We start from the raw sequence: 14,342 nt of genomic DNA on the forward strand, positions 1-14,342 counted from the left end.
CTTCCCAGTTTTTCCTCTACTTCTCTTACTTCTCAAAATCCTTTTTGAGCTCTTCCATGGCCTGAGACCTTATTTTTCTTGGAGGCTTTGGATGTAGGCGCTTTGACTTTGTTGTCTTCTTCTGGTTGTATGTTTTGAACTTCTTTGTCACCAAAAAAGATTCTCCAGTAAAAATTTTATTATTTCCCTCCATCCTATTCTTCCTCCTGTTTGTCCTTTCTCTCCTTTCACCCTTTCCCTCCTTGCCAGTGTTTTGCTTCTGTCAACCACCACCCCTGATCTACTCTCCTTCTTTCAGTCCACACCCCACCCTACTCCCTTTTACTTGATCTCCTCCCCTCCTACTTCCCTGTCAGGTAAGATAGATTTATATATTCAACTGATTGTGCATATGATTCCTTCTTTGAGTCAATACTGATGAGAGTAAGGTTCGAGCAATGCTTATCACCCATCCTTCCATCTTCACCTACATAATAATTAGTCTTTCATGCCTCTTCCTGTGAAATAATTTACCCTATTCTACCTCTCCATTCTGCATCCATTGTACTCCTCTTTCTCCTCTTTTAATTTTTTTATGTCATTCCCTCAAATTCACCTTATGCTCATACCCTCTGTTTATGTAGATTCCTTCTAGCTGTACGGTGATACACTTTTTAAAAATTGTAAGTATCGTCTTCCCATATGGGGATATAAATAGTTTGGCTCTATTGAATCCCTTATTTATTCATTTTTTACCTGTGCTTCTTTTGGGTCTTGATATTGGAAGTCAAATTTTTGGTTTAGTTTTGGTCTTCTCTTTATGAAAACTTGAAATCCTTCTATTTTATTGAATGACCATATTTTCCTCTTGACATATTATGCTTATTTTTGCCAGGTAAGTGATTCTTGGTTGTAGTCCTGGCTACTTGGCTTTCCAGAATATCATATTTCATTACATCTGATCCTTTAATGTTGTAGCTGCCAAGTCCTGTGTAATACTGATTGTGACTCCCTGATATTTGAATTGTTTCTTTCTGGCCACTTGTAGTATTTTGTCTTTGACATGATACCTCTGAAATTTGGCTACAATGCTCCTCAGAGTTTTTATTTTGGGATTTCTTTCCTGAGGTGATTGGTGTATCCTTTCAATGCCTATTTTGCGCTCTGGGACATCAGAGCGGTTTTCCTTGATAATTTCTTGAAAGATGCTGTCCAGGTCCTCCTTTTGATTATGGCTTTCAGGTGGTCCAGTAATTCTGATATTGTCTCTCCTTGTCTTTTTTCCAAGTCACTTGTTTTGCAATGAGGTATTTTACCTTTTCTTCCATTTTTTCATTATTTTGAATTTGTTCGATTGATTCTTGATGTCTCATAGATTCATTAGCTTCCATTTTGCCCAATTCTAACTTTTAGGGTGTTGTTTTCCTCAATTAGCTTTTATACTTCCTTTCTATTTGACCAGCTGTACTCTTTAAGGAGTTGTTTGAGGAGTGGATTTTTGTATCTCCTTTTCCATTTGGCCAATTCTACTTTTTAAGCAGTTTTCCAAGCTATTGACTCTTTTCTCATAATTCTCTTGTATCACTCATTTCTTTTCCCAATTCGTCTTCTACCTCTCTTACATTATTTTAAAGCTCCTTTTGGAGCTCTTCCATTAGTTCTTTCTGTGCTTGAGACCACTTTCTTTTTTTCTTTGGGGTTTTGCCCATAGGTGTTTTGACATTGTTTTCCTCTTCTGAGTTTGTGTCTTGGTCTTTCCTGTCACTATAATATCTTTCTGTGGCCAGATTCTTTGTTGTTGTTGTTTTTTTGCTCATCTTTTTTTTTTTATCTGTTTCTTTTCTTTTAAATTAGAGCTCTGTTCTCAGGGTGGTAGGGGCACCACCTCAGGCTTCTTGTGCCAGTTGCTGCAGGTCCTGGCAGTTTACCTGGTGCTGTGCTAATGTTGCCTGGAAGCCCATGGGGACCCTCATGTCTAGTGCTATGCTGAGGGGGTGGGGTGGGACGGTTGGCAGTGCTGGAGCCTGTAGTGGGCTGGCTGCTTACTTGATGCTGAGCTGGGGTCCTACTGGTGGTGTCTGGCTTGTGCTGAGTCCCAGTGGCATGTTTCTGCATTTCCCCCGGAGCTGCATGTGGAGGTGTGCCTGTTTGCCTGAGGCTACACTGAAGCATATAGTGGCTTTTGAAGCTGGAGTCTGCCAGTTCCTCTGGCTATGCTAAGGCATGTGGTGGGTCCTGGTATTGGCATTTGCCTGTTCCACCCCACTGGGACTCAGGATCTCCTGCTGGTTTCCTAAGGTGGGGCTTGATGCTGGCTTGCTGGGACACTTCCTGTGCTGGCTTATGCTCCCCTTTTACCTGAGGTGGACCTTTTTTGTAGCTCTTCCAAGTTTCTTGGGCTAAATGATTGATTCACCTCATCTTTTTGCTGGTTCTGCTGTTCCAGGATTTGTTTGGAGGCAGTGTTTTATGGTCACTTAGAGGTGAGCATGGGAGAGTTACAGTGATTTACTGCTTACTCTACCATCTTGGCTCCTGGAAGTCTCCTATTCCACTCTTAGATTGATTAGTGTTCAGTTCTAACTGTTGCTTCTTGGCCCACATACAGGTTCCTCAGGAGACAAGATAATGTGATACTCCTATCTCTTTGAGGACTGGACACATTTTGTTGTGATCCACGCAGTCAAAAGTGTTAGTGTAGTCAATGAGGCAGAAGTAGATGTGGAAATTAAAGCAATAATTAGGAAGTATTTTGTTTAATAATATGGCAGTAAATCAGATGATCTAAGTGAAATGAGTGAATATTTACAAAAATATAAGTTGCCTAGATTAACAGAAGAGGAAATAGAATACTTAAATAATCTAATCTTACACAAAGATATTGAATAAGCCGTCAATGAGTTCCCTAAGAAAAAGTGTCGAGGACCAGACTGATTCAAAAGTGAATTCAACCAAACATTTAAAGAACAATTAATTCTAATACTGTATAAAACATTTGGGAAAATAGGCAAAGAAGGAGTTCTACCCAATTTCTTTTATAAAACAAATGTATTGCTGATACCTAAACCAAGGAGGGCAAAATCGTTGAAAGAAAAATATAGGCCAATTTATCTAATGAATAATGATGCAAAAATTTTAAATTGTTAGCAAGGAGATTATAGCAATATATCCAAATATCGTACACTACAATCAGATGGAATTTATACCAGTAATGCAGGTCTGGTTTGATATTAGGAAGACTATCAGCATAATTGACCATATTAATAACAAAAACAATAAAAATCATTCTCAATAGATCATTATCTCAATCGTTATTTTAATAGATGTAGAAAAAAACTTTTTGACAAAATGTAACACTCATTTCTATTAAAAACATTATAAAGCACAGTGATAAATAGAGCTTTCCTTAAAATTATAAGCACTCTCTATCTAAAATCCGCAAGCATTATCTTTAATGGAGATGATAGATTTCTTCCCAATAAAATCAGGGGTGACTCACGAATGCCCATTATTACAACAATTATTCAGTATTATACTAGAAATGCTAGCTATGGCAATAAGGCAAGCCAAAAGAAATTGATGGGCAGTAGAATAGGCAATAAGAAAACAAAACTGTCACTCTTTGCAGACAATATGATGGTATACTAAGAGAATTCTAGAGAATCAACTGAAAACTAGAGGAAATAATTAACAACTTTAGCAAAGTCGTAGAATGTGAAATAAACCCACCTAAATCATCAGCATTTTTTATATTACCAACAAAGTCCAGCAGGAAGATATTAGAAAGAGAAATTCCATTTAAAATAACTACAGACAACATAAAATACTTAAGAGTCCATCTGCCAAAACAATCACTGGAACTATATGAAAACTATTAAAAACACTTTTTTTTATGGTGAAATATCAAAAATGTATTAATTTCACAACTGGAAAATCCACGCATGCCTAGAAAGGGTAGGAGATAGAAATGGCAAGTAAAGTTGGAGAAGGGGGGAGAGGGAATGGAAGTGTGATAAAGTAGAGAGAAAAGGGCTATATAAAGAACCCAAACATTAGGACAACTAGGGCTAGAGGCCAGGCAGGTCCCTGCTATAAAGAGCAGGCTGAGATCAAAGGGACTTGAGACTTGAAGGGCAATAGCTGAAGACTAGGAAGGTCAGGATTCAGGAAGCTGGCTCAAGGGGCATAAAATGTAAGATGTGTTTCAAATGTTGCCTCAACCAGGGCTGAAGCTGAAAGACACTGATGTGGAAATCTTGGGCTTGACTGTCAGCTGGAGGTGGCTGGCATTTCACCTCATTTTGGTTCATTGTCTTAAGGGCATGATTTGTTGTTTTTGAGTAACATGGGTTATGTAGACCCCAGCTCACCACCCTCACCTGAAAATACCAGTATCTCTTCTGAAGGAAAACTGCCCCTCCAGATTCTCCCTTGCAAGGGGATGCCTCATTTCCAGCACCACTACACAAAAATTGGTCAGTGACCACTTCTTTAACATTGGTGAGATTACAAAAAATGTCTTTGGCTTGGGAGACAGCATGGAGGCAGAATGTCTGGGCATTTTCTTCCTTGAGAATGGTGTGCATTATCATCCAGTGAGACAAAATGAGCAGGAATTTCATTTTTCTTCAAAAGTTCATTCTCATGGTCAAAACAGGCACTGGGTGGCAAATGCTGCAGGGGCCAGGTTGGCCCCCACAGTACAGAGAAGACAGATGGGTCTGGCATGGCTGGACATGTTGATCCTGGGGTCTCAGCAGTGTCCAGCTCCATTGTCACATAAAGCTGTCTCTCCATCCCACATCCCATTGGGTCTGCAGTGCCTCATGGGAGAGCCACTCAAGATGTATCCATCCTCACACTCAAATCTCACATTACCACTCACAGGGTGAGAGCTTAGCCAGGGACTGTAAACCCCATTCTCAAAGGCAATGGTAGCTGGACAGCACATAGATTTGCATATTGCCTTGGTGACGTCGGAGCCTCTTAGGCGACTAGGGACTTCCACTATCCATTGCTGTTGCACAACCGACTCAACACAGGGTATGAGTAGTGCCCAAGAGGGCAGGTATAGGTGAGGAGTCTTCCTAGGGCCCAACCATAACTAAGAGTGAAGTTGCCACCCAAAATCTTTACATTCCTGGAACAGGAGGGAGTAGTGATGGACAAGCTGTACACATTCTGGAAGTCAAGATATACATCCACTCCCCAATCCATCTTGCCCAGGGGTGGGGAACCCATGACCTTGAGGCTACATGTGGCCCCCTGGATCCTTAAGTGTGGCCCCCAGACTGAATTCAAACTTCACAGAACAAATCCCCTTAATAAAAGAATTTATGCTGTAAAACCTAGATCTAGTCAAAAGGCCACACCCAAGGACTCAGGAGGCCACATGTGGCCTCTGCAAAACACTTTTTACACAAATAAAGTTGAATGTAAACAGTTGGAAAAATATTTGTTACTCATGGGTAAGCCAAGCAAATATAATAAAAATGCCAATTCTACCTAAATTAATTTATGTATTCACTATCATATCAATAAAATTAACCAAAATTATTTTTACAGAACCAGAAATAATAAAATAACAAAATTCAGAAGAACAAAAGGTCAAGAATATGAAAGGAATCAATATAAAAAATATGAATAAAAGTGGTTTTGCTGTACTAGATCTCAAACTGTATTACAAGCAATAATCATCAAACTAATCTGGGATTGGCTAAGAATTAGAGTTGCCAATCAGTTCAATAGATTAGGTAAAATATGTGTGTATATATATATGTATATATATATATGTAAATTTTCTATGGTTCACTTATTCTATTTGTTGAGTGTTTTTTTTTTAATTCACCTTGTCAACATTATATCGTTTTAGAATTTAAAATAACCCCAAACAGAGGGGTAAATCAGCAGCATTTCTTATAGAACAGTACCTGGTTCATACTTAATAATGAACACTGTGTTGAATGGTTTTGTGAGCTACATTCATATGGTGCCCTTATTTTTACTTTTAATTGTCTAATTGACATGGTTCTTCATAAAGAAGAGCCCAAAGAACGAGTGTGTCCTACTGCTGTTACCTGTAGATATGTTTTAAAAAGCAGACCCACAGAAAACGTTTCAGAGTTATTCTTGAATGTTGTGCATGGAATGTAATGATGAATATGCTGGAAGATACCAGAAGGAGAAACTGTTTAGTCATTAGGGAAATTAATTTATTATAATAGAGTAGAGAGATGGAAGGGTAGCTAGGTGGTACAATGGATAGAGCACTGGCCCTGGAGTCAAGAGGATGTGAGTTCAAATCAGGCCTCAGACACTTATTAGCTCTGTGATCCTGGGCAGGTCACTTGACCTTGATTGCCTTGGTTCCTCATCTTTAAAATGAGCTGGAGAAAGAAATGGCAAAACACTCTAGAATCTTTGCCAAGAAAACCTCGAGTAGGGTCACAAAGTTAAGCACAACTGAAACAATTTGACAATAATAAAAGTAGTAAATTTACAGTAGTAAATGACAATATTAATTTGGTGCCTGACAAGCCCAAATGTCCAGAAGTTTGGACACTATTTGACAAAAATTGCTGGACATACTGGTAATCACTTTGGCAGAAACTGAGTATAGATCAATATCTCACATAATATCTCAAAATACATTTGTGACTTAAAACTAATGGATAGTATTTTAAGCAAATTAGGGGAGCATGGAATACTTTACCGGTTAGATTTATGATTAAGGAAAAAATTTATGACCAAGCAAGACCTCTATTTGCCTTAATCTATTGAAGAAGGAAAGGGCTAACCACCTCACTACCTTTGCCAAGAAAACCTCATGGACAGCATTGGTGTGTACATAGGTTCACAAAGGGTCAGATGCTATTGTACACAGCAACAGCAACACTGTGCGATGATTAACTTAGCTCTTCTCAGCAATAAAATGATCCAATACAATTCCAAAAGACTCATGATGGAAAATGCTAACCATGTCCAGAGAAAGAGCTGTGGTGGCTGAATGCAGATTGAAGAATACTATTTTTCACTTATTTTTTGTTTTTTCTTTCCTGTGGTTTTTCCCTTTTATTCTGATTCTTCTGTCACAACATGACTAATGTGGAAATATGTTTAACATGATTTTACATGCGTAGTCTATATTAGATTGCTTGCTGTCTTAGGGAGGGGGGGAAGGGAGAGAGGGAGAAAAATTTTGAACTCAAAATTTAAAAAAAATGAATATGAAAACAATCTTTATATGTAATTGAAAAAATACTATTAAGGAAAAAAGGCAAAGTTTCTGATACAAATGAACAGCAACAATGTGGGATGTAAAATAGATAATTTTGATTGCATTAAATTAAAAAGGGTTTGCACAAACAAAACCAATGCAGCCAAGATTATAAGGAAAGCAAGAAATGGGGAAATTTTTTTCTTTGACGAAGACTTTCATTTCTCAAATATATAGAGAACTGAGTCAAATATGTAACAGTATGTATGAGTCATTCTCCAATTGATAGTCAAAGAATATGAACAAGCTGTTTCAGAAGAAGAAAGCAAAGCAATCTATAGCCATACAAAAAAAAATGCTTTAAATCACTACTGATTAGAGAAATGCAAATTAAAACAATTCTAATACACTACTTCACACCTGTCAGATTGGTTAATATGACAGAAAAGGCAAAGGACAGCTGGTGGAGGGGATATGGAAGAATTAGGACACTAATGCACTGTTGGTGGAGTTGTGAACTGATCCCATCCATTCTGGAGAGCAATTTGGAACTATGCCCAAAGGGCTATAAAATCATACATGCCCTTGGCCCAGCTATACTAATCCTAGGTCCGTATCCTAAAGAGAGTAAAGGAAAAGGAAAAGCACCAATATGTACAGAAATAGCTCTTTTTATGGTGGCAAAGAATTGGAAATTGAGTATACCCAAGAATTGGGGAATGGCTGAACCAATTCTGATATATGATATACTTATAGCACAATAGAATACAATTGTGCTATAAGAAATGATGAACAGGATGCTTTCAGAAAAATTTGAGAAGACTTACATAAACAGATGCAAGTGAAGTGATCAAAATCAGGAGAACATGGTAACAGCAATATTGTACAATTATAACTATGAATGACTTAGCAATTCTTTGCAATAGAATAATCCAAGATAATTCCAAAGGATTTTTGACAAATAATGCTATCCTTCTCCTGTGAAGGAATTGATGGAGTTTGAATGCAGATTGGTGCATGCTATTAAAACTTTTTTTATTTAACTTAATTTTTAAATGTTATTGTTTTGGTCCACATTTTCTTTTGTGATATGACTAATATGGAAATGTTTTGTATAAAATCGCATGTATAATCTATGTCAAATTGCTTGCCTTCTCAAGGAGGAGGGAGAAGAACTAGAATGAGAGAATTTGGAACTCAAAATTTAAAAAAATGTTGAATTGTTTTACATGTAATTGAGAAAAAAGACAAAATAAAATAGCAAAAATATCCTTGTACTTTGGCTAGAATGGATGCAGAGTTGCTGGTACTGGGACTCTTGGGCTTAGGGTATTAGGCTCCTTCATCATGATATGAGGAAAAAATAGAAGTATTAAAAATATCCTTTGCTGACCACAATTTGCAGTAAACATTATATTGAGTAAATGCCTTTGGAAAAAAAAGATGTAAAAATTAAACTGGAATCTAAATAACTTAGTATTAAAGTATTCATGGTCAAAGAATCCGTGGTCACAAATCATATAAATGATAGAAAATTTCACCAAAGAAAATGACAAAAGGGGCAACTAGGTGGCACAGTGGATAGAGCACCAGCCCTGGATTCAGGAGGACCTGAGTTCAAATCCGGCCTCAGAGACATAACACTTACTAGCTGTGTGACTTGGGGCAAGTCGCTTAACCACAATTGCCTCACCAAAAAAAAAGAGAAGAAAAGAAAAGAAAAAAGAAAATGACAATACTAAAAAAAAAATCAAAATTTTTAGTGTTCAAGCAGAGCATTTCTATGGGGAAAATTTATATCTCTACTTTCATCAACAAAAAAGAAAGAATACATCAGTTATTGTCATTGTTGTCCTTTATACTTGAAGAAGACCAAAATGACATCACATTGTCAGGATTAATGTACAATTTGTGCGACTGTGGCTAATCAGACCAATAAAAGCTGTAAAGACTTGGGCAAATAGTCCATATGAACATTTGGAACGGAGAGGTCTCTAAATTTGTGCATCTTGCATTTCCTTTTAGCTACTGCAATTCTGGCTCATAGAACATCATGCCTTCTTTAATTCAGGCATGCCGTACTGGAGAGTCCCACAGCCCGTGTCTCTCATGTTTCACAATTGATATTTTTTCCCATAGTTTTCCATAAAATATAGCCTTTTAGGCAAATATGTGTTTAGTAACTGAACAACATGGCCAACTCATTGGAGTTGTGCCTTCTGCAGTAAAGTTTGAGTGCACAGCAGTTCAGCTTGAGAAAGGACCTCAGTGTCCAGTACCTTATCTTGTCAGGTGATCTTCAGAATATTCCTAAGATAATTTAAGTGGTTCAGTTTTCTGGAATGGCATTGGTAGACTGTCCAAGTTTCATAGGCAAACAAAAATCAACTCAGCATAATGGCCTTATAGACCTTCATTTTGGTTGGCAGCCTAATACAGCTTCCCTCCCATGCTTCTTTTGGAGCCTTCTAAACACTGAGTAAGCTCTGGCAGTGCATGCATCAACCTTATCATCTATGTGTACATCCATGGAAAATATATTGCCAAGGTAAGTGAACTTATCCACAGTATTCAGAATTTCTCCATTTGCTGTAACCAATGGTTCCATGTATGGATGGTACAATGGTGGCTGGTGTAGAACCTCTGTTTTCTTGGTGGTAATTGTCAGGTCAAAATTAACATAAATGACAGAGAATTGATTCATGCTCTGTTGCATCTCAGCCTCAGAGGCTGCATTGAGTGTACAATCATTTCTGAACAAAAAAAAATTACGCATTAACTCTCATTCCACTTTAGTCTTGGCTTGTAGCCTTTTCAAGTTATCACTGTCAGTGTGGCAGCTGACCTTGATGCCATTTTCATCTTCGTTGAAGGCATCTGACAACACTTAAAACATCATGCTAAAAAGCATGAGAGCTACTCAAGAGAAGCATAAAGAGGTAAACAGGAAAGAGAAATCATAAGGGACTTATTAAGGTTGAACTGTTTACATTCCTGCATGGAAAGATGATATTTTCAACTCATGAGACCTTTGTCAGTATTAGGGTAGTTGGAGGGGAAAAATTACATGTATGTATAGATAGACTGATAGAGGGCACAGGGTAAGTTGAAGATGAAGGGGTGATATCTGGAAAATAAAATTAAGGGGTGAAAGGATTATACTGGGAGAAGGAGAAAGGCAGAGGTAGAATGGGATAGATTAGCTCACGTGAAACAGACAAAAGGCTTTTACAGTGGAGGGGAAATGGGGGTGGTGAGAAGGAATTCTCATTGGATTTGGCTTAAGGAGGGAATAACATACACACTCAATTGGGTATGGAAATCTATCTTACCCTACAGGAAAATAGGAGGGAAGGGGATAGGAGAGCAGGGGAATGATAGAAGGGAGGGCAGATTAGGGGAGGGGGCAATCAGAAGCAAACACTTCTGAGGAGGAACAGGGTCAAAAGAGAATAGAATAAATAGATGGTGGGATAGGATGAAGGGAAATATAGTTTTCCACAATATGACTATTACAGAAGTAGTATGCATGACTACACCTGTATAATCTGTATCGAGCTGCTTGCCTTCTCAATGAGGTGGGTGGGGAGGGAGGAAGGGAGAATTTGGAACCCAAAGTTTTAAAAACAAATGTTAAAAATTGTTTTCACATGCAACTGGAAAATAAGATATACAGGGAATGTGGTATAGAAATCTATCCTGCCCTACAGGGAAATAGAAGAGGAAGGGGATAAGAGTAGGTGGGGTAGGATAGAAGGGAAGGCAGATTAGGGGAAGGGGTATTAAGAATACATGCTGTCTTGGGCTGGGGGAGGGATGAGATAGGGAGAAAATTTGGAACTCAAAATCTTGTGGAAGTGAATGTTGAAAACTAAAAATAAATTAATGAAATATATTTTTAAAAAGTTAAAATAAAAAAATACAAAGCATGGGAGCAATTACATGGCCCTGCTTCACTCCACTGGTGACTGGAAAAGCATGAGAGCATCATTCATTATACAGAACCTGTTCAAATATAGCATCATGAAACTGGCATACAATACTGATGAACTTCTGGCAATTAAATTTCACCATAATCTTCTAGAGGCTCTCATGATGGATAGTATCAAAGGCCTTGGTCATGTTGATGAACATCATGCACAGATCTGCATTCTGCTCCTGAAGTTTCTCCCTGGAATTGTCAGGCAGCAAACACCGTGTCAACCATTGCTTGCCCTTTTCTGAAGCTACACTGAATCTTGGGTAGATGGCCATCTTCCAGATGAAGAATTGGCTGATCGAGGAGGAATGTGGCAAGAATCATGCCAGCAATAACTGAGAGGGACCCCATGTGATTGTGAAAGGACATCCTATTTCCTTTTCCTTTATAGAGGTGGACAATGGAGGCACCCATGATTCCTTGGGGGATAACCTCCTCTTGCCATATAACTCAGAAGATTTCAATCAGCTTTTACATAAGCAATAGATCCCCTGCCTTGTAAATCTCTGCTGGAATGGAATGCACACCTGGTGCTTTGCCACACAAAAGGAAACTAATGACATTTAAAACCTCTCTTCAGTTAGGCCAGAGAGGGATTGTCTTCTACCTGAGTTATAAATCCAATATCTTCAGCATTGGTTGATGACAGTCCATTGAGAACACTATGGAAGTGGTCAGCCCATCTCTTCAGCATCATGTTTTTATCATTGATGAGTGTGGCTCCATCAGCACTGAGTAGTTGAGATACATCAAAGGTCTTTGGCCCATAAATAGCTTTCAGGTCAACATAAAAGACCTTTGGATTGTTGCTATCAGGATAGAACTGAATTATTGAGCCAAGAATCCTGCATCTCTCTAAGCTTGGCTTGTACTTTACTTTTGATAGAGTTGAATGCTACATTCTTGGAGACAAACTATCCTGCTGGTAAACCCTGTAGAGTCCTCATTCTTCATTTATTAGCTTCTGAATTTCCATATTACTTTTGTCAAACCAATCCTGATGTTTGCAAATGTTCTGGCCCAGATGAGTAAATGCAGTGCTGCACACCAAATCTCTGAAAATTGCCCACTTCTTTTCTGCTCCACTGTTGCCAACCACCTGTTAGCTCAGCATTTCCTCCAAGTCAGCAACAAACTGTTCACACATGGAGACACATTCTAATCAGTTGATGCTGAGTCTTCTGGTGGTCATCTTACCTTGGGGTTGCCACTTTTGTGGAATATAAATGTTTGATTTGGAGAAGAGTCTATGATCAGTCCAGCACTCTGCTCTACACATCACCCTTATCACTCTCACATCCTGTCTCTCTTACTTACAATGACATAGTCTATTAAATGACAATGTTTGCTGTGAGAGTGCATCCATGAAGTTTTATTTCATTTAGGTAAATGAAAGGCAGTATAGGTGAGGAGGTCATGAGATGCACAAATCTTCGGTAGTAAGTGACCACCACTATTGCTGTTTCTTACTCTATTCTGCCTAAGGCCTCCCTACCACGTCTGATAGTCTATGCCTACTCATGCATTAAAGTCACCCAGAATTAAAAGCTTGTCCTCTTTAAACACATCGATGATGAGAGTCTCCAGCTCTTCATAAAATTTTTCTTTGACCTCATTAGGGTTCATGAGGGTGGTAGCATAGTCACTCATCATGGTGACGTGGAGCTTTCCTGCAAATGGCAATTGCATTGTCATGAACCTGTTCTTCACTCCTTTTGGGAGGCAGGTAAGAGTGTTGACTAGATTATATTTGATTGCAAAACCTACATGGTGCTCCTCATTACAGGAAGCACTCCAGAAAAACATGTAGCCAGCTCTGACTTTGGTAAACTTGCCTTCATTTGCTAGACTTGTTTCACTTAGGGCTGCTATTTGGATGTGGTAACTGCTGAATTCTCTCACGCAAGAGCTGTTTGTCTTTTTGGTCTATTGGATTTTGTGCTGTCCATAAGCATGTACACATTTTGTGTACTAATGGTGAGTGAAATCATTTTGCAAAAGATTTTGTACATTCTTTCTAATTTCAACCACAGGATGGGATCCCTGCCTACCACCATTAGCAGGTTAGAGTTAGGAGTAGTAGACAATTTTTAGGGCACTTTTTCTAACCCCTTCCACATGCTAGGAGGTGAGCAGCATGGTCATTAAAAGGGCTACTCAGACACCCAGAGGACTGCTGAATCCTACTGCTGCTGAGAAGACCACCCTATGCCCTGGGCTTCCTGTGTGCAGAGCTGTGACTACAGCTCCCAGTGTATCCACACCTGCTGCTTCTTTACTAGCCCATAATCATAGGACTTTGAGGTAGGGAAATAGTAATATAGTAAAACAATAAAATAGCAAAATGGTAGGGGAGATGCTTTTTTGACTCACATGTAAATTGGATTTAAGTGAGGCAGGGTTGTGTGAAAATTGTCAGCTAAAGTCCTGTCCTGAAATCGAAGTCCTGGCTTATATCAAAAAACTGGACATAATGTTAGTACCAAGCCCCCCAAAATCTGCATCTCCATCTTTCTGGAATCTTAGTCTTGACTTGTGGCCAAGAACTGGGCACAGAGTTGGTACCAAGCTCCTCCCACAGTCCACAGATTTGCCTTTCCTCTGGGTCTTCCTCAGCCAGGGGGATAAACCTTGTTAGTTTCCATGTGCAATCACTACTAGTAGCTTTAGGCCTTGGTTTCCGGAGCAATAATCCAGCCTCAGGCCGGTTCATTCTATCTGCTTACTTGCTGTCCCCAAAGCCTATGCAGTTATCAGAGGTCTGCAGCTTCAAGTTTTAGCCTCTAGGGCATCACCACACTAGAATCTTCACTGGTTTTAGGTTGATATTCCAGAGTGTTCCCAGATCCTAAGCGCATTGAATTCAGCTGTTTTTCTCTGGGCTGTCTCTGTAAGAAGGCCTCAAGCCCAGAGTGCACCTTGTCTTGTCCTTTATGGAGAAAAGATCTCAGTGTTTTGTTTTGGTTTGTTTTCATTTTGGAATTTCATTTGATGCCTTCCATTATTAATGGATGTTCTTCAGGGAGCTGGGTCTGCCTAGAATCTTTCATATTACCATTTTTACTGTAAGTGTTTGTATTATGTTATTAAAAGCATATATTTCCACTTTAACAAGGAAATCGTGTTTGCTGATAAAGGTATTTGTTGGGCTTCTTATTGTGGCAATTG

General features: G+C 38.8%; 1 pseudogene; it reads right to left on the reverse strand.

Moving 5' to 3' along the window:
* Positions 1–4,142: 4,142 nt before the first annotated feature.
* LOC144456529 (complement C2 pseudogene) lies at positions 4,143–12,827 on the reverse strand (annotated as a pseudogene).
* Positions 12,828–14,342: the final 1,515 nt, after the last annotated feature.

This window comes from Phascolarctos cinereus, unplaced genomic scaffold (genome assembly GCF_003287225.1).
Source record: "Phascolarctos cinereus isolate Bilbo 61053 unplaced genomic scaffold, phaCin_HiC Scaffold_4;HRSCAF=312, whole genome shotgun sequence".
Taxonomy (NCBI): domain Eukaryota; kingdom Metazoa; phylum Chordata; class Mammalia; order Diprotodontia; family Phascolarctidae; genus Phascolarctos; species Phascolarctos cinereus.